Genomic DNA, 19,912 nt, shown 5'->3' with positions numbered 1-19,912 from the left:
AAGCATATCATCAAAAAGACCTTAGAAGCATCACTTTTGCCAGCCTCAACACTGAGATCCTTGTCAGCAACGCACTGCTGATTATGTGAACTCAAATGTGTCAGCCCATACTTATTTTCCGTCTTCCTTGTATGTCACTGTGCAATTTATTCCTGGAACAAATATTACAGTCGGTTTCTTCATTTCAAAAATATCAGATTTTCTCCTCCTCTATGTGAATTTTCGTCTGTTTTCCTTTGTAATCAGCTTTTATTTGACTCACACAACAATGCAGCTCTTTCTGCCTGTGGACAAATTAGGAATTGTTACATCTTTTTCGCACACATCCACAGTGAAGCCGCTGAGGCGGCTGGTGATTTCAGCACTGTCTCTTTTGAAGCTGCAGCGCCGGGCAGAATGGATCATTGAACTTCTGAGGGCAGATTACGAGCACACGGACATGTGAGCAACACTTAGTGAGGAACAACCCACACACATGTGGACGACTCACACTGCGCTGGTGTTTAGACCTGACATTGGGAATCGATGGCGTCTGATCAATAGTGTTGGCTTCTCTAACTTCACACACACCAGCTGAAGTGAAGAAGTGAAGTTTTTGTGTATCTGGAAGCTATCAAAAGCTTTTGGGTTTGACAGCAAATGCTAGTGAGTGTATATTTGAGCCCTTGCCGAGTTTCTGTAATTCTCTGCTCTGTGTCCAGTTGCTTGATTGAGCTTTTAGCTCTGTGTCACTGTATAAACCTTCTGCAGCCGCTACCCAAGGCTGCATTTATCAAAGCACTCGAGGCACCACAGCCAATTGATTCCCTAATCGAATATCATTATTACCAGCAATTAGGTTGCACTATGACTTCTTAAAATCGCTAATTAACAAATGCGGGACGGCGTGTGCGTCGGGAAGACGGAAGATGTGTTCGCGAAACGCAGCAAAGACGTGCACTGGCGTGTGACGGTCTCTGCGCGGCGAGATATTTAGAAGGCGCTATTAATCACTCCGCTGTCGTGGCGTTCGACGTGGTGATCACCGACGGGAGCCCACCTGTTTGTAACTGATGCTCACTCAGCAGATGGCCCACCCAAGGCGGGGAGTGGGCTAATTGCTGTTGATTCATACACAGCATCCAGCGTGCTTTTTTTGTTGTTGTTGTTTTTATTGGAGACGTGCTTTATTTAATGAACAACGACGAGGGGAGTCACCTGTGAGACGAGAGCGCGGTCTGTACATTCTCAAAAGCTCCTCCATTAAATCTTAGCATTTGTCATGTGCTGCTATAATTGTGCAGCTAATTAGCGTGGAAGTCAGGGCTTCATAATGGCTTTATTCCAGATGTCCTACAAGCAGTGGGAACGGTTCAGGGAGGGCTTTGCTGTAAAGCACAGGTTGCTGCATCCTGCAAAGATAAAGTTCACGGATGTGATGCATGCTCAGTGAGCTAAAGGCCAATTTTTTGTCCATGTCACATTAGCTGCATCTGAATAGGCCAAAGCCTGAACACACACTGCAATGTATGGGCAAGAAATCCACAAACACACGCACACAAACGCACGGACACAAAAAGACAAAACCCGCTGAAAAGTAGAAAATAAAGAGAACGGGGGTGAGCTCAGTAATTCGTGTTGAGTCAAATGTCAGCGGAGCAGGATCCAGGGGTACGCTTTTAGCTCGATGGCGGAGGTTCGGGATCGAGGCTGGAGAGCACTGACAGCGGCCGCGGTCGGCGGGTGTCTGCTGAGGTCTTTGTTAAAGCCCATTCTCTCTGTGACTGCGGGGGGAAGCGGAGATTGTCGGAGGCCGGTCGAGGAGACGGAGAGGAAATCAATAAAGCTGCTGGAGACCATCCTCTTGCTCGGCACGACACTCACACTCACACAGCTCTCATAGCTTTCTCGTTCTCTCTATACCTCAGCTTGACCCCTTCTTTCCCTTTTATTTCCACTCTCCATTGAACAGCGTGCCTTAGTTTCTGGCACCCAGAGACCGTCCCTTTCCCATATTCTCCTCCTTTTCCTCTCTTGACGGTGGCACTTTAGGAGAAACAAGGCTAATATATATTGAACATTCACCAATTTGGATCCAGAAATCTGCAGCTGAGCTAGAATGTGCAGCTTATGAGGGTGCTGAATATCATGAATAATAACTACCGAGCTTCTTACTGTAATAACACACTGACACAGCCTCACACAATGCCTGTACATGTATTGTGTGCAGCTACAATTGCCCACAGCGATCATCCATTGTTTCAGACGTTTAATTGGAGACACAAAAGCAGCCCACGCTCCTGCTAATACACACAGTGCATCAAGCCCCCAGAGATCTCACCAAGATACATTTACAGACTCCCCCACAGGGGAACAGGGCAGTTCAACCTCCATCTGTCTCCCTTGTAAGGCCTCTATGCTCGGGGACAAAACACCTTTCTCCTCAGTAAACAAGGTGCGGGCCACTGAGCACCGCTCCCCACTAAAGACTCCTTAATGCAACTGACCACAGCTTATCCTACTGAATATCAATAACACCATTTGTGTTCTGTGCCTCCTTCAATACAAGCCTATTAATCTAGTTTGACTGTTTAGAGGTGAAAAAGAGAAAAAAAGCATGCAGCACCTTAAGGTTTGATATCTTTGCCCCTTTGCAACTTATCTTGTCGAGAATAATGAATTAAAACACAGAGCGCATTTAATATTACCTCCCTATCAACTGGAAACAATAACTTCACACTGGGAAAGAAACTGTTTGCTCTAAATTGCTGAAAATAATTTACTTCTCAAATATTTATATTATTTATTTTTTAATACTTGCTCAGTCCAAAACCAGGAGGATAATCTGTCTGGAAAGCTGAGCCACATCACGTTCTGTAACTGTAGCCTTATAACGTTCAGCGGCTTCGGTATTATAGTAACCGGCATGATGAAAACTGTGTTGATGTTCTATGCATGGAATTCCAACAGGATGACACAGTGAATTAAAAGCTCTGCTAATATCTATGTAGGAGAGTAATTCTGCCCTGGCTCATTGGCTCTTCAGCTGTCAGAACATGTAGAGTACAGCTGCCTCTGCACTATTTGCAGGAGCAAAGAAGATAAAGTACAAAATGTCGGAGGAGGTTGGAGGAGCAGATTGAATTTACATCATGTTAGGAATCTCACTGTGAAACCTGACAGGTATGTCCTGTTCACATTCAAGTGTCCAAAACAGCAAGTCTGTCCAAGAGCCTGAAAACACGTCAAAGAAACTCTTCACACTACACGTGATGGTCGGCACTGCTGCTCGAATCCTGTGCAAACCAGTCATCAGTCAGGCAAGTATTTAACAAGATGCTAATGGAAGCTAAGGACTATGAGACTTCTAGAAAGTAATATGATATTATAAAGATTAAAGCGATTATGTTTTACTTTGAGTAATCTCATAAGTCTCAGCAAATAAATTGGTGAAAAAAAATTCATCAAATAAAAATCCTATTTGATGATAAAGAGCACAGCTGTCTTAGGAGGAGTTACAGGGATTAGCCTGTTAGGCAAAAACAAATAATTAGACCAGGATTGTATTACAATTTCACTGGTTAATGAATCCGAATTACCTCGACTGTGTTGAGGAAATGAGTCCTCTCGTAACATAAAACATTACATGAGACGGCTTCTCGTGCACCTGAGAGGCGCGTTATCATCCAGTAAGAACAGGATCAACCTTCTGAACCTCACAGAGTGTGGGGACGCTGAATCATGTCATACAAGTTATATTAATTAAGCTTTTAAACAAACTGTGGGGTCAACATTTGTGTTGGGGACAAAAGAAAAAGAGAAAGAAATAAAGACAAAAAACACACTATTTACATTACATTTACATTACAAAGTGAATATTTCTAACGTGCGTTGACGAGCCAAAAGCTGATAAATGAATACTGGCACCAGCACTGAGCCAACATCCACTCAATTACAGGTTGCACCTGTGTTTAAGCATCTTCTGGAACAGATGACTCACTCTGGATCCATTATGTAAGGATGCAGAGAATGTGTTTTGACTGACACAAATAAAGCCCATCAGGTTTATGAAGGTGATTCTGAGTACACGTCGCTTCTGTGTTCACAGCATGGGCTGTACCTGCTGTACTGTAGGTGCCTGCGTCACCCAGGTGGAACCATACAACTCCTACCCTCAAAGCATGGAAAGCGTCTAACCTTGAAGGCACTCAGGTGATAAATTGACAGTCATAACACTGCTGGCTTTTAACCAGAACCTTGCAGCGGATATTGAGTCTAGTCTGGCCAACTGTTTAACTTTGAGACCAAAAATTAATAAAAAGTGCAGAAAAAAAACTCAAAAAGTACAGATTGAATTCAAGAACCCAAACAGAGCTCAAGGATAAAAGAACTATAGCTAAAAAAGAGCAATGTTGTGAAGCAGGATACTGACAGAGAGGGAGAAAAACATATATATCTACACGAAGATGGACAGAAATAAAACAAATTAGACAGATACAGGACAAAAACGTTAGAAATAAAGACCCAAAGAGAAATGACAGATGGAAATGTGGATGAATAAAGAGATGTAGAAAGATGTAGATAACCACAGGGCCACACAAACATAGCCAGAGAAATCAAGATAGCTATTAGGCGATGAGAAAAATACAGGACTATTACTGGCACACAGAAAGTTAGACACGAGCAGACGAAGGCAGATGGAGATAGATGCTGTGCATGGAGAAAAAGAGGGAGAGACAATAGACGGACGGCTGGAGACCGTGGACAGGCAGGCAGGCAGACAGACAGACAGACAGACAGACAGACAGACAGACAGACAGACAGACAGACAGACAGACAGACAGACAGACAGGCAGGCAGGCAGGCAGGCAGGCAGACAGACAGACAGACAGACAGACAGACAGAAAGACAGGCAGGCAGGCAGGCAGGCAGGCAGGCAGACAGACAGACAGACAGACAGACAGACAGGCAGGCAGGCAGGCAGGCAGGCAGACAGACAGACAGAGCATAAGAGGTAATTCCAACTCATTCACAGGTGTGGGTGGGTGGAAGAGGAGGGAAGAATGAGGCAGAGAAGAGGAGGGGGAAAATTCAAATGTCTGGGTTTTCACACCGCTAATTTAGCTGTGCAGAGCCCCATCGCACCATTCTCTCACTCTTCCCCGCTCCTGTCGGAAACATGCTAATTAGGGAAGCCGACTGACGTGAGCGAGGTTTAAAGGGTAATTAGCATAAAAATCCTACATGCTGTATTTTTACTTTCTCTAATCAACACCCTCACACGTACACATTTTTCAGATGTGAGAAAAAGCGGTTTGACGCAATTAAAATGAAAATTAGCATCCAGGAGGAAGGGGGGGGCGAGACAGAATGTTCTGCCTGTGCAGTTTGTTGTTTTTGCTCGTCGCAGCGCTGTTTTAAAGACTTCGAAGGAGGAAGAAGAGCAGATAATGTAATTGTTTTTACAAATAGGCGACACGTGGAGCGACAGCAACGCGGTGTTTTGTGTCTAGCTGCTATCGCGCTCTCTGTCACCGGCTGACAATCTTATCTCTGCCTCTCGGGACGCTGATTCACTGTACTCCACATACTGAAAAATATTTCTTCTCTCATGTGGTCTCTGGTGAGTGTGTGGTGGTGGTGGTGGTGTGGGGGGGTGTTCTCCAGATAAAAAGATGATTGCACAAATGTTGGCTAACACTTTAGGTGAAGTGGTGCTTAGAAGGCATCAAAACACTAAGTGGCTGATAATTACTGCGGCGCAAATAAACGTCACGGCTTTGAATGTTATATATGGGCTCGATCTAAGTGGACATGCTTTTGTGATGGATGGCATCACAGTTTGTTCATCTTCATCAACTTGCATTCACTATGTTCACATGACTCAGCACTAACAGAGAAGCATGCGTGGTCTATGCCCCCCCCCCTCCCCCTTCGTTTCTCAGTACACTAAAGACTTTAATCAGGGCCAGGATCATTTCCAAATTCCTTCTGTTTTCTGTTTGGATTCTTCTCCCTCTTCATTCTGAAGCCATTTCCACTGTTAGGGAAAGCTTAAAGCTTTAAGCTGTGCTCAAAAATCATAAAAGTCTCTGCGGGGTTAAGACTAGACAATGCTGTGCTAAGGGTGAAAATAGTTCTTCCATACTGGGCTCTAGCTGATAAGTAGCAACAGCCAGGAAGAGATCAACAGCACAGAATATTATTATAAATAAAACATGGGTCCGGTTGATGCCAGACAGATACGGTGCACAGGCTTCAGGTCTAACATTAACTTACAGTATGTCTAACTTCCTGCCACGTCAAGGTCTACTACTTTAGCTTTCCACTTTGGCCGTAACCATGTAGAAATTGTTTGTGGCCTTATCTCCGTGCGTGAATTGAAAAAGACAGGAAGAAGGAGGAGCACCGACTCGACCTTGGAACTCCATCTCGTGGCACCATATTGGCCCACACCTAAGATGCCCGGGGGGGAACAGGAGAACCCGTCAGCCCTAAGAGCTCTACAGATGGACTTCAGCGGCGAGCGAGCGAGAGAATGAGTCTGGAGAACGGGTACAGAAGGGAGGTTGCCCTGCGATGCCTTTAGGGAACCATATGCTCAGCTGACTTCAGCCAATGACACCAATGGTTGCATTCGGTTCAGAAATAGGCCAAACGCTGTGCTGGCCTCAAGTGCATGTACAGTAAGAGTGGCTTCCAAACTAGATTGTTTAGAAACATTTGTTCTCATGGAGTAGACTCTGTATGACTCTGGACTGTATTGAGCAAAAGACTCAAGAGTTATAGGAGAAGAATACGTTCCTTTGACCTCATACAGTATGCTACAGTACATACTGCAGAAATTCCAGATTCATATGTCTGTCAAATGACCCTTTCTCTACTTGTTTCATCAAAATTTCCCACTTGTCTCTGCAATCTCCCCATCTTCTCTCTCTCCTAAGAATAAACCTACAATGTCCCACTTTCTTTGGAGGCAGCAGCCGTGTTAGAGTGGCTCTGCCCCACATCTGTATCCTGGGTCAGAACCTATGAATCACTGTGTCACAGCAGCTACAGGCAAGGACAACGTTTTACATCAACACAGCTATACAGATCATTGGGACTCGACCCAATAATGGGATGTACATATCATCTCTCTCATAAGACAAAATGAATGTTAGTAAGTGTTTAAAGACTCCTGTGAAATATGATGTGAGAGAGTGAATGCAGTAGCAGCACTGCAGAAAATACCTCCCATTAGCATAATGAGGCAGTGGAACATACTCTCAAGTGTTCTGGCCGTGTTCTAAGCACTAATTCTAACAAACATGAAGTTATTTGTAGCATGCGGCATACTAACAGCTCACATGAGAATCTCACAGCCCTCGTAAGTATGATTCATGAACGTTCACAGATGGATACGGGCTGATAATATCGGATGGGTTGTTCTTTTACTAAGATATCACTGGGAAACAAAAAAATGGTTCTTTGCCATTTCCATGTGCCCTTTAAGCTGGTTGCCTCGTTAGGTCTATTCACAGTTCTTTGGTCGTCCCTGCTAAGGATCACAAACCCCTCCTGATGTAAAAGCGCGTGAGCTTGCTGGTCCGACTGGTGAGCAAGGTGTTGCTGATGCTGACGATAGCACAACGTGCAGAACGGCGGCAACATGGTTGCCAAGACAATTATCGCCTCCTGTATCGGCGTCAGAGGTGAGAGTCCCGCCCAGCCTGTCCCTGCGGTGATGTCACCGTTACCACGGAGACTCCACACACCAGACCAAAAGCTATGCTGAACCTGGCAGGGGAGCGGGGGGGGGGGGGGGGGGCACCACCCTCGTCTCCCATCGTCCTCAGCCCGTCTAACCACCTCGTGCCATTTCGCTCACAGCCGAGCGCCATCTGTGCTCTGAGAAACAGTCCCCGCTTCGGTCCGGGATCTTTTATCCACTCTTCCTCTCTGTCTTCTGTCTCGCAGGATGTCGCTACAGGGTTTGTGTCAAACCGTTTCATGTCAGAACCCGCTTAAATTACTCTATATTAGTTCATGGTGCCCCCACTTGATAGGATTTCAGCCAAAGCAGCCACATGAGGGTCCCCGTGACAGAACTGACTACACGCTTTGTGGAAAACCAGAAACTTATTCTTGTAAATCAAGCAATATGCTTTTTAACTACATCCATTTCCACAAAATATCAGACTATTTGTTTTCTTCGGGGCCTCCTAGAAGCCCATTACGGACCCTGGGGTTCCTAAAACTCCACCATTAAACAGAGCACGAGGCAGAAAGTTGCGGGCCAAACCTAATGTTTTGTTTCTCTGAAGAACGGTAATAATAAGCAAGCTTCTTCTATGCAGCTGTCAGAGAGATCACATTGCAGCCCCACATGAGCAGGCGTGAGTGTGTGTTACTGCAGAGACTATTTAACACGCTGAACCCCCATCTGCATGCGTCTATACAAACAATTTGGCTGCTTAAACAAGCCTGATCTGACGAGCCATGCAGATCGTTAAAAGTCATAACTCTGTTCCCACCCTCCCTCACCCTTATCTTTATTTTGTTAGTTTTAATCTATTATCCTCATCATTTTATTCATCTTATTTTTTTTATCCTTATCATAGTCTTGTTTTTCCTTTCACTTATCCACAGCTCTATTCACATCCTGTTTATACTTGTGTTATCTTCTTATTTGATGCCTCCTATTTGATCTGAGGGGGAAAGGGCTGTGATTAGCAGAATAAACCTTGTATATCATAGGCTCTGTTGGTTTATTTGAACAATACACTTACGCTTATATTAGTCAGCTGACAGTAAAAACCAAAAGTAAAGGGAACGGCTTAAGCAGTACAGTCCAAGAGAGGACAAAGGTTGGCCTCATGGCAGTTTTAAAACATATAATGCAAAATCTATGAATCAGTAAACAGAAAAACTGCACTGAACAGTAAGTCTGTCCACTAATGAACAAAAACAAAAAGATGCAATGCTTGCAAATTGGATGTCATAGGGGCCACTCCTCCACTTACTGTAACCCTCTTCCTTAAGGACAGAAAGTCTCATTTGTGTGCTGTCACATCCATTCCATTTACTCCTCTGATCCTTTCTGTAACGGCCAGTTAAATAGCCAGCAATGCCTTTCAGCCTGTTAGCGCTGGACGCTAGTGAGCCCAGACAGACTGGGATGGACATATGGAGGGAGTCTGGCGACAGACTCGCTATCCTGATGCCAGCTCCTCAGAAACATTCATACACTCACTCACTTACACACATACACCTACGTACACACATATCCACACATATCTGCAGTCCAGGGCTGTGAGCTGTTCCTACTTCCTGCTGTCTGATTATTTCAGAACCTGTTCCACGCTAGCGTCGTGGGAATTCTGGAACCTTCTTGATTTCCCATCATCTCTTTCAGCCGATGGCGGCGGTCCAGCGTGAAGGCTGGACCGCTCTCTGTACTCGCAAATGCCCACCCGCCGAGTGGGAGGACGGGCAGGGACATAAAAGCAAAAGTAGCGAGCACAAAGCTCCGTTCAGCGTGGACGGCCTCCCTACCTCGCATCGCAGTCGTCGCTCCTCACATGTCTGTCGTGTCTGTTGTCTGACAGCTGGCCTGCATCCACTCCAAGAGTCACAGGTTGAGGTCTGTGGGAAACAGCGAATGATTACTGGAAGGCCGGACTGACTGTAAAGCCACTCGCGCGCTCTGTTCCTATTACAGATGCAAATGCACGCAGAATTAAACATTTCTCCGCTTGGTTCGATTACAACTTTCGATTTTGTTGTTTGATGCAGTAGTGGTGTCATCTCTAAAATTAGGTCATGTAGAAAAAAAGGAGAATATTCACATTAATAAATTAAACTCTTGTAAATATTTAAATACTATTCATTTTACCTTTGAAATTTTATTTTAAGATCGTGCTGCGAACTGGCAGGAGGGCCGACCCGCTGTATTTTCAATGGTAGTAACTGAAGGTATACATGTAGGCACTATACAGTACAGCTATAAAATCAATCAAATGAATCTGCCTTCATCAGTCAGCTGAACTGGTAAAGAACCAGTCTGGAGTGTCGTACTGTATTATAGCTTGACTGGATGCACCAAACTGAAACTGATATTTGCCAATGGAGTGCTAACACATACTCTCAGTACCTGTATCTTTGCACATACTGAAATCAGTTTATGATTACACTTCTGGGCTGAGGACAGCAGGTGTACAAAAAAATTCTGCACTGTGATCCGGTACAGCGATGGCTAAGCATTGATCTCTGCATTGTGTCCCATCATCGCTCCATCCAACTGTTGTTTAATCCTCTCTCCCAGACAACAGCAGCAGATGGGTTTGTTCCTTTGTGAATAATGAATGCTCCAGGATATTGTGCAAAACAGCAAAAGCCCTGGTGCCTACACATTTTACACTAACGCTAATTTGGCGCGACTCGACCTGAGGATAACCTGCCGTCCACCTGTCATCGCCGGCGAATGCAATCCGAACTTGCGTTGTGTGAGTGAGAGGTGGGAGGCAGAGAGGGGGGAACCAGCTGACCTCTCTCAGAGCTCTGTGAAGGTTAGAGAGCAGCAGGGGCCCGAGGAGCGCTGGGGGCCAACCACACACATAAACACAGATTCACATACTGTGCATGAATGCACCCAGACACACAAAGACACACATCAACACACACTCCTGCAGTACACTCACTGGCCTTGACATGCAAACACATTCCTGTCTACATAGAATCACAGCACAAATACACTTATCTAATACTGTATGTCACACAGCTTTTGACCTGAAATATGGAGGCTGGAGAAAGAAAGCATGTAAAGATCATGACAACCAGCTGGAGGGAGCTCTTCATGAACCACGAGGAACGCTACACAACTTCAGTTGCTGTGATAGATTAATTAAAATGTCTCAGCTCTCTATACAGAGAAATTAGGTAAAGACACCAAACTCTTGGTCAGATAATGTTAAACCTGTAAAAAAACTGTGCTGATATTCTAAAAGACAAACAATAATAAGTGATACAAAAAAAAAAGAAACATGGAGCAACCTTTATTATACAGGTGCAGCTTTTAAGGATGGGTGGTATAAACAGGACTAGTGCCGTGATTAACTTTTAATCAAATAATGGAGAAAGGGACTGTGAAAAACATGCAAAATGAAATTAACTACATTGCGCAGGTACCAAACAAACTGCATCAGCACCTCAAACAGCCCTGGGAGGAGTATGATAAATGCATGACAGCAAATGGTGGAAAAAAAGAGAGAGCTTAGAGCCAAACTAAACAAAAACACAATTACACATGCTTTCCATGTGACAAGTCCTAACAGAGGAAGAGGAAACCCTGGACCTGGCAGGACACGTGGAGAAATGCTGAATGATGCCTCCTGACCACAGAGGGTGAACCAGCCGATCCAAGTTCAGTACGACTGCAGATTCTACCCAAAAACTGTAATCTAACATGGCAACATACCTTTACATTTAGTCCTCCTTGCTGCACCTTTCTCATTAAGTGCAATGTTTATGTTGGTTTGCACATTATTTATAGATAGCGTTGTAATTGTAATGAGATTACAGCTTTATCGGTTTCACACATAAGGTGACAGACTCTTTATTATCCACTCAGAATAGAACTAATTTAATGACACTGCTTTGGAGTCAGTTAGAAGCTCAAAGCTTAGCAACAAGGTTCAACAGATGTGGGTGTTAGATTTGTCTGTGGGCGAACGTGTAACACTGGCAAGTGTCTGGTTTATTAAATATTGCATTATTAAAAAGTAGATTGATTAGATATGCCTAGAGTCGGTGCTGCCGAGTATTTTTATGAGAGAGATCCAAATATAGTTTGATATCTTGCTTTTTTTTCTACTCAACGAATCACATGATAAGCAGCACTTGCTTTGTTTCATTCTAAAGCACATAACTTTGTTGCTAGTTGGAACAGAGATGAGGCGGGCTCTGGACACTGAAGTTTAAAATAAAAAAAAAGTAAACGGTGAGATTTGGACCAGAAACTTTGAGCAATTATTGTCAGATATATACAAGCAGCATTGTGCAGGTAGGCACGTTATCACCCATTCAAGGCCCAGTCGGGGAGGGGCAGATATATCTGGGCTCAATTAGTTGCACTGTCACGGCAGGTCGGTGTGTCGGTGGCTTGATGGTCCTGGCTACTGGCGGCTCAGCTGTAAATCAGGCTGTGTGTAATAGGCTTCACAGCAGTCTCCAGGGCTGAGTGTTTGTTAGCGCCCGCACATTCTTCTGTGTGTGCGCACGAGGCATGCCAGAGCGCGGGACGATGGCTTTCCAGCATTTTATCGGCCGTTTGGTAATGATGGCACAGGGTGGAATTGATGCAGGCCTTTAATGGTGGCTGGTAATTTGTGTTAATGCTTTCAGCCAGAGCCCTCTGGAGACTTTCAACAAGGAATTTTATGCCTCCAAATGAGGGAAAGGTCACCGCCTGCTGTATTCCATCGACCAGACGGGATCAATGCAGCTAATGTTCTCGCCGTAACTTTGTTGTTTCGCCTGTTTAGAAAATCAAAACCATATTTATGACGGTCATTTCATCCTTCCCTCTTGGCTGGCCAGCAATCGGCACACGGCGCTCAGACGGATGCTGTAAACCTATGAATCTTTCTTCATGCACTGCCATTTAAATTCCCAGCTTTGTCCCTTTGTGCCAATTTCAAAGCCCCTGTCCCCTAAAATATTTAAGTGTGGACTAACCATAGAGCAACAATTTGGTTCAACTCAGGGGGTATTATCTCCAGCGAGCAGAGTGTAGCCCTGGCAATCAAAGAGACGCCTTCTGCAGCCGAGAGAGGAGCAAGAGACACAGAGCAGGGAAATAATTAGATGACAGAGATCGACAAACACATCAATAAAATGAAAGGGATAGTGTGTACACCGAGCCGGAGGAACAAATTGAAGAAAACAGCAAGAGATCTCCTCATTTAGGAAAGTTCATGCATCCTATCAAAGCAGAGCATAGCAGTTAAGTATTGCCCAACATTAGTTGAATTGTAATTGGCTTCAGAATAAAAATGTCGGCAGCTAAAGGAGCAGGTTTGAACCTGAGCCAGTCTCCTAAACATATACTTCCATTTATTCATCCCAGATCAAATGCCCGTCGTGCATTCACATCGTGCCTCCTGCGCACAAACGTAAGGCACGTAAGGGGTCTGCTTCCTTACATCCACCGACACGCGAGGCCCTCGCCTCCCTGGCCCGTGCAATGATGCATGGCTGTATCTGTGTACTCACAATTATGTGCGTCTGTGAGGCCGACAGTGTGCCCAGGCAGTGGCGTGTGATGGATGGGGGTGGAGGGAGGAATCTCCAGAGTGTGTGGCTGATATAAAAACTAGCGGCTGACCCCGTCACCCCGAGTCCTCTCCTTGCTTCATTCATAGCTTCCGCCCGTTTTCCCCTTTTACTCACACCTTCCATCCCATAGTACTCATTTGTCCTTTGTCAACACGCCTCGGCTACAGCCATCCTCCTCCTCCTCCTCCTCCTCCTCCACACTCAGTGTTGCTTTTTGGCTGCACTAGAGTGTTAGTGTGTTTTTGAAGGCCCAGAATCAGCTGTTAAAAAAACAATGATGAGGGATTTTTACCTTGACTAAATCAATAATGGGTTCAAACTAAATGGTATTTGATATACAAACAAAAATTTGTAGTTTTTAAAAGATAAAAAGACCCTTTTCTTTGGCATTTTTATACCAAGTAGCAAATGAGAAAAAAACTGCAGGTACACCTGAAGCATGAATGGTATTGAAATAATTATATAAAAATGGGATCAGGCAATAAAATGATAATTATTGCAGCACAACCCCCCTAAAATATACCTCAGTTAAGCATGAAAAGGCACAGCTGGAATAGCAGTTTAGGTTGACAGCTGATCATGGAAGAAGCAGCTGGCAGCAGTAAACGTGCCATGTAAAATGGAGGATAAGTGTTGAAGTGAACATTGGTAGATTTAACCTGGTCAATAACAGCATGAAAAGACAGGAACTGGCAGGAACCCACCCAAGTATTAATGACTATATTGGATGGGTCTTTATGTAAAACAAACAATCCAATTTGTTTGTCTGCGAGATTATTTTTCTCCGACCTGAAATGATATTTAAAGGAAGGATTAACCAACTCTCCAGCTGCAGTCAGGAAGTTAAATCCTCAAGCACCATCTAAAATGAGCTGTGAAGTACATCCCGTCTCGACCAAAAGTGCCAGGCGGTCCTGAACACCTTTAAAGTCACTGCCTCCCCAAACAAACATCGCCCTCGGGGAAAACGCATCCATTTCCTCCTTGTTAAAAAAAAAAAAAATCAACAACATACAAAATCACATTACGATTCAAATGTGTTCATTTAAAGCGCCCTTTTTAAAAACATCTCTGAGGCATACGGCGCCGTGTAGTTGCTGGCGGTGGCTGCAAATGATAAATAATAAAAGGAGCCTTACTTCATTAGAGGGTGACATTATTTTCAGAATAGATATTGCGCTATGAGACAGAGTGTACAATAACACAATAACAACCATCACCCACCACCGCCACCTCCCACCCCAGCCTCTTGCTGTTGACAACCCGCTATTGCAAATCTTGTGGAGTGCACCGGAGTGAGCGCTGTACACAATGCAGTACAGCACTCACAATAACACAGGAAGATATTTCCCAACGTAAGCCATAATTATTTCTCCCTGCGTAATTTAATCCACCGAGTGCATATTCAATTGCGATCCAGGTTTCTTGGTGCGCTGCGAGGTGCTCGGCGCGATTGTCTCTGAAATTGGATTATGATAACCTGTCACTGCTTTAATTCTATAAGATATTAGAGGTGGTGGCAGCGGAGCGGAGTAGCAGAGTGTATCAAAACGGGTGGCGGCGCCGATGACGGCGGGGGCTTGGGCATCAAGAGAGCCGTGTTCAACGCGCGTTTCATTCTGTTTCCTCAGAAAGGGGAGAGGGGAATAATGTGTGTCTAGTCTGACCTCTCAACACAAGTTATTTCCCGATCTCTGACATACCCTTTAAATATCCATTAACAGACAAAGAGCGGGGAGTGGGGGAGGAGGGTGGAGGTGCGGTGGGCAGGACAGGGTGGTGGGAAATGAAGGCTGGAGGGGCCGAGGATAGTCATTTGGGCTTGTTATGAACCGCCAACAGAAGGAGGCAGCCTCCGCGTCTCTACTTTGGTGTCTGACTAATGGACAGGGTCAAATGGTCGACTTCTATGTTTGCTGCTACAGTTTTAATCATCTCCAGCAGGCCCAGAATTCCTGCGTTTGATCTGCAGTATTTGCCATGGAAATAAAATTAAAAAAAAATCGCTTCACCTCCATTTAACAGAAAGCACATTTTTCTTGTACTTCGGATAGTGTCGAGTTATTTGTTTTGCTTTGTGCGTAAAGACAGAGCATCATCGTCACAAAGAGGGAAAATTAATTATAAAAAAAATAAAAAACTTAAAACTTGAACAACCATCAAGATTCAGTTAACAAATTCCACATCAATTCTAAGACTAGCAGTTATTAACACATTCTGTTCATCACTTTATCATCGCGTGAAAACAGGACCAAAGTCAGGTCTCTTCAAGCAGGTCAAAGTGGACTCATTATCTCCGATACCGTATATAAAAACCACTGAGGCGTGGAAATGTTTTAGAGGTGAGATGGAGGGGGTGAAAAATTAAATGTTGTGCTTCTTCACTACCACTGCTCTTTAACCGGTGGAGCGTTTTCGAGCTAACAGAAATAGCCGTCTTTTCACAATCTGTAAGACGTGGGCTGTTTTTTCTAGCAAAGCTCAGACATTCAAGTAGCTTTCACATCTGAAGTCTAAAAAAATATAGATTTGTATAGACTCATTTACGGCATTAGACCTTTTGAAAGTCTGTTAAAATCTAGTTTGGAACCTTTTACCCATGAAGACCCGGAGTTTAAAGTTTAGGGCTCTGAGCAAATGAACCTGACAATATTTGTTTGTTCCAAACTGATATGTCCACTTTGCGGCCGACTCCTCCCACACTCACTGGCATTTCGCTTGGGACTCCTCTCTGCATGAAGGCTGCAGACCGGTCGTATGCTGTAGTGTCGGGCCCTACTGCCTGCTGTCATTTTGCCTTGCCGTTCTCAACAGGATACAAATGCAAGACTAAAATTAAGCATGGTTATGGAAGTGGCCTCCTGCTGCTCCCCTCCCATCAAACACAAACATGGAAACGCATGCCTCTTGCCATCATGTTCTTTCTTGTGAAAGTATCACAGGGTCGTAGGCTGTGAAGTCAAACTCCAAAAAGAAGCTTTTGCGTCACTGATGTCGGAAGTTTTGGCAGTGACAATGCCTACGTCTTTGAGTGAACTCCTACCCAGCTCTGTACGGTACTCTGTGCAATCATATCTTTGGAGCTTTTTCCCCCTAAAGCTGCTCAAGGTAAATGCTCAGTTCAAATGAACAGAGATCTCGGCACATTACTGTGAGCACTTACATTTACTGTAAGAATTTGGCTGCACTTCAGCTTTTATCAGCAGAGAGCCGGCGACAAAGCATGGCAGCCAGACTTCAACTTCAACAGCTGTACCATTAGACCTGTGTAAGGCCCTGAGATCAGACGCGCATTAGGTAACACTCGCATAAGAAAATGTCCATGGCAACCGTCATTTACTGTACCTCTGCTACTGAGTAAAACGCTGCAGAAGGAAATTTGTGAAAACGACTCAAGACAGCACAAAAAGCACAGTCTCAACGTTGTGGCATTCCTTACTGGAACTAAAACATTTCTATTTATTCCATGTGCGTCTGAACACAACTTGCTGTGGGAAGAGTCAACAGGTGGAAACCAAGGATTCTTCACTTCAACTCTGTGATCATTAGCAGAAACGTGGCCCATTTTCTGAAAATGTAGGTAGCTGTGGCTCTATTGAAGCTCATTCCTTTCTAGCTCTACTGTATGAATGGGTAACAAAAACACCATATGCACATCTTCCAACAAAGTATGGGGTCAGCCAAAGAGCCCAGTTAGATACTGGTATTGAGCCAGCACGATTTACTTTCTGCCCTTTAATCCAAACATTCCCCAACACACTGTACAAACTGTTATTTCACTTTGAATATATGGCCTGAACATCATTTTGCACGAGGTGTCTCCCCAGACCGACTTAAAGCTATGCAACGGCCTGCAACTCACATCAAACGGAGCTAGTAGATGTCACCGTCTATTTTTGCCTTCAAACGAAACACGCGACTCTCTCCCTCCCGGTGGCATAGTTTAGAAGAAGGGGGCCCCATGTGTGGAGCAGACGTCTCGGTGGAAGCTCGCGTGGCTTGCCTGCCTCTTTAAACACAGAGGAGAGACAGCTCGTGACAGACACTATGATTCACATCAGTTAGCATTAAATCAAGCCAGCACAAAAAAGAAAACGTGTGGTAGATGTCTAATGTTTGGTTCATGGCTGTCACGGAGATATGAGGTCTTCATTTAGAAACCTGCCTCTGAACGATATTTATAGCACAGCGTCTTCCAGCAATAGGTCAAGGATGATAATGACAATAAATGCTGCAGAATTTGCTGAATATTCATTTAGTAAAAGCTGCAGTTTTTGCCTCATTTGCATTTACCTCCTCTCCATGATATGATCTAATCGAAGCTTTACTGTAAGTGCCAGGTTTGAACCCAACCCATTTAATTGGGTAATATTTGATTTCAACAAATGCTTCTTTAAATCTACATCAGTGCTAATGATGCATTTGTGCTCAATTTGTTAGAAGACTAGGTTGAGTTGTGTTGAGAGACCTGTAGGCCGAATGGTTTGTGCTTACCTAGGCTTTAATGTGCACTGAGTAAATCCCATCTCCATCAGGTCCCTCTAATCAAAGAGAACCTAATGGAGGCATGATAAATAGACTCTTACTGCTCTCAGCACATACTGACTAAACTAGACATAATTGGCGATCACTGGGAAAACAGAGACTTTTTTAAGCTATCAGCTACTATTTTTTAACTCATGCCATGTCGGCCTCTTTCTTTAAAACAAATACAACCCCAGTTATTGCAAAGCCATACAGACACGGCAAAGAAGCAGGCTTTTATAATGCCAACAGTCAGAAAAGATTAAAAAACATCGCTGTGTCTTGTTGTTTTTTCCTTCCAGCATGGCAGATACATCACAAAGGTGGAGGGTGGGGAGGCTTGTGTGTGGGCATGGGAACGGCTACTGTTTCTCTTTCTTCTGAGCACCGATTCAGAAGTTGGCACTACTTCCTCCCCCTCACAAGGCCTTTTCTCTCCGTTTGATGTCTGTGTCAGTTTCTTTCTGTCTCTCTGTCTTTCTCTAATTTAATAATCCCGCTTTGAACTTTATCATGCAAAGGCCTGACTTTGTTGGCTGAGCAGGAAGGAAGGAAGGCGAGGGGGGGGGGGGGGTTTAAAAAACACGTTTTGCCTTTTGCTTTATTGGCTGTGAAAAAGGAAGACTTAATAATGAGCTTCCTGCCATTTAATCCTTCTGCAGTTGATGTCAATGATGTTCCTTCATTGATGATTGTTGTCTTTACACTGAGATATTAACTGAGCACAACTAAAACTGATTCAGAATTGGCTCCTCGCTGCTTTTTCTTAGTTGACATACAGTAGATGATACAACAGATAACGAGATCAGATGAGTCTGAGATGTGATGAATGCTTCACCTTTTGATCTGGAGAACCAAACGGCTCTATTCATACAATTTACCTTTGCTTAGATTCCAAACTTTGGCACCATCCAGTGGTTGCATCAATAACAAATACTTACGTTTTTTCTTAACTAAGAGAAGTGTAATTCATGATCCTCCTTGGAAATCACGAGTCATTTGCAAATTGAGAGAGAAAACTAGTATAAAGTATAAACAGTCCTTGCTGATCTATTTAAAAGACTACAGTATGTAAAAACAGCTACACAAATGGTACCTATCAGTACTATGCCAGCTGAACGCTCCTCATCTGTGCAGTATCCGTCAGTCTTTGAAACATCAGCCTGAGGTTATGTCGGGGGCAGCGGGGTATCTTGTGTGAATACAGCCAATCAGACAGACCTGTGCTGTGATGTATGGCTCTGGCTCAGTCCATGACCTTTAATGAATGCGTGCGTGTATACGTGTGCGTACAAACACTGCGTTCGCTTCGGCAGAAGGGCCAGAGATGAAAGTAGCCTGAGCTTGATCTGAGAAAAAAAACAGGTGGATAAAATAAAAAATGGAAAAGTTTAAGGGAGGCAAACAGACTTCCTTTCATGAAGTGGCGTTATAAAGCAGAGAGCAAAAGGCAGAGTGACGGAGAAGCAGGCGTGTAATAAAGAAAATGTAAGGAATACGCGAACGTCAAAGAGAAGGTTCAACGTTAACATCACCTAAAGATGGAGCTTTCGTCTAGGAATATATCACAGCGAAATGAACGCTGCCTATGACATTTTACATTATGCTTAAATGCACTTTTGAACTAATTTCTAAGTACATACTTTATCATGTACCACCACAGATGCTCTGTGTCACTTACCACCTAACGGAATCTGTGTGAAAAGACACGAGAAGTCAGACTAAATCATTTAGTTCATCACTAAGACTGAGCTGTTGAAGAAGCCTGGAAAATGTTTAGTTTTGCACAAAATTACGAGAACTGGTATAAACCATAAACAGCATTGATTGAATGCATGTCCTTTTATCTGTCACTCAAAGAATGGCATCGTACATGTATACATTTAAGAAAACACTCAATGTCCTCAAGGTCTTATGGACCTCAGGTTTAAAAGTCAGCTTTAATAACATGCAGACTTTAATCCTTTCTAAAGAGCTAGAGTTATATATATATATATATATATATATATATATATATATATATAAAGCAGTGATATTCAGGGACATTAATGACATACTTCAACTGGAATACATCACTCAGTAAACTCAGTGT

General features: G+C 43.9%; 1 long non-coding RNA gene across 3 annotated transcripts in view; it reads right to left on the bottom strand.

Moving 5' to 3' along the window:
* LOC114861547 (uncharacterized) overlaps window positions 1–19,912 on the bottom strand; it is a 147,182-nt gene that overhangs the window by 93,693 nt on the left and 33,577 nt on the right. For all 3 annotated transcript variants that reach the window (XR_003786821.2, XR_008695512.1, XR_008695513.1), the window contains exon 4: window positions 9,517–9,606. This is a non-coding gene — a long non-coding RNA (uncharacterized LOC114861547). The remainder of the gene's footprint in view (window positions 1–9,516; window positions 9,607–19,912) is intronic.

The sequence above is a fragment of the Betta splendens genome, chromosome 9 (assembly GCF_900634795.4).
Source record: "Betta splendens chromosome 9, fBetSpl5.4, whole genome shotgun sequence".
Classification (NCBI taxonomy): domain Eukaryota; kingdom Metazoa; phylum Chordata; class Actinopteri; order Anabantiformes; family Osphronemidae; genus Betta; species Betta splendens.
The sequence above is the reverse complement of the archived record's forward strand: the minus strand, read 5'-3'. Positions and strand labels throughout refer to the sequence as shown.